Below are 1578 nucleotides of genomic sequence, written 5' to 3'. Positions count from 1 at the left end.
CGGTGGGGGGTAGCTTGAAGCCAATCCGAGTGGCATCTACTCACGGCGCTAATAACAGTAGGGGGCGACACTGAAAGCCTGGGATTTTGCCGTCGACGAGCCGAGCTCCGAGACTGCGCCTATCCCGAGCACAGGGGGGTCACTGACACGGCCGCGTAGCGGCCGTACCACGCACGTTAACGAGTTAGTGAGTTTAGGCCACCTATCATCATCCAGCTAAATAAAACTGCTGGTTGTGGTGGTCCTCTCCCAGCTCGCCGCTTCCCCGGGGTCCGGGGTGGCGCGGCTTATATTTTTTGGCCCGCCCACCATCATTCGAATCAACTGTTCTTAAAACAGCTCATGAGTCAACCGATAGACCATTGATCGATTGGACTCTCTGAGTAGTCATGGACAGTGATTATGGTGGGCGCCAAAACACCCCCTGGCGACCCTCCCGCTGGACCCCAGCGCATCAGGGGTCCGTCCAACATGTCCTCTGGAGGACCAAAGCTGAAAAGCAGCCATCCATGCCGAAACTCGGCTGTGGACGGGCTGCCGAGCACGACGCGTGCCGCGGCTCAAACCTGGTCAACGACCCGAGAAACGCGCATTGGGGACACCCGCGACCGCTTCGAGACCCTCGCAGACACCCCTCGAGTGCCTCAGCCGCGTAGATCGTCCTCTGGACCCGGCGCTGGCCGCCACGACCACTCGGAGCGTTCGACGCGCGCCGCCGGGGCTGCCACGCGCGCGCGCGTAATCTCGGACATGAGCAATCCGCGGCACGCGGGGAATCTCATCGCGGCACTGTCCCTTCGCGATTCCCCGAGCGCCGCGGATCGATCGATGCCCCAGGACCGACATATCGCCCCTCGACGCGTCGAAATGGCCCGGATCCAGAGGCCCCGTTCGCCCCGAAATCGTGCTCGTCTCTCGAGATCGAGAGCGGCGCGTCGAAGATCGCCCGCCGGCGCGGCGCGGGCTCGAAGGCCGCCGGGGCGCCCGGCGGACCGAGCCGCCGAACGCGGCCGTCAAAGTCGGGCGCTGCCCATCGGATCGGCTTCCCAGTGCGCTGGAGCAGCTAGAGATCTTTACGCCAGTGGACATTGCCGACTGTTGAAGGTGCCGAGCACGGATCTCTACTCCGCAGGACGCCGGGCGCTCGGATGCGCCGAATGATGCTATGGTCGTCTTCGCAGCCCCTCAACTCCGCGAATACGCCGAGATGGGCAACGATCTCAGCAGCTGTATGGACCGAATGCGCACGGATGACGCGCCGGTGAAAACAAGACATCTAGGCGATTCGGTAGGGACTCAGACGGGCGGTTACAGGGAGCGAAATGGGGCGCGCTCGACTCCCCCGACCTCTTAAAGCTGTTTTCGAGCCCACGCAGCACCACGGATCGTTTGTCGTCACCGAGGGGTCGTCTGGTTCGAAGGGTTGGGCAGCGAGACTCGAAATCGTCGATTTCGTCTGGTCGCGGCTCGGGCGCCGCGGCAGCCCGACACCGCGAAGGTTTTTGGCAGCCCCAGCTCCAGGGACGCGAGGAGGTTACCCCACGCCATCCCCGTGTCGACTCGTTCCATCGCCTCCAG

This window comes from Aureococcus anophagefferens (genome assembly GCF_000186865.1).
Source record: "Aureococcus anophagefferens unplaced genomic scaffold AURANscaffold_51, whole genome shotgun sequence".
In the NCBI taxonomy this organism is placed as follows: domain Eukaryota; class Pelagophyceae; order Pelagomonadales; family Pelagomonadaceae; genus Aureococcus; species Aureococcus anophagefferens.
The sequence above is the reverse complement of the archived record's forward strand: the minus strand, read 5'-3'. Positions refer to the sequence as shown.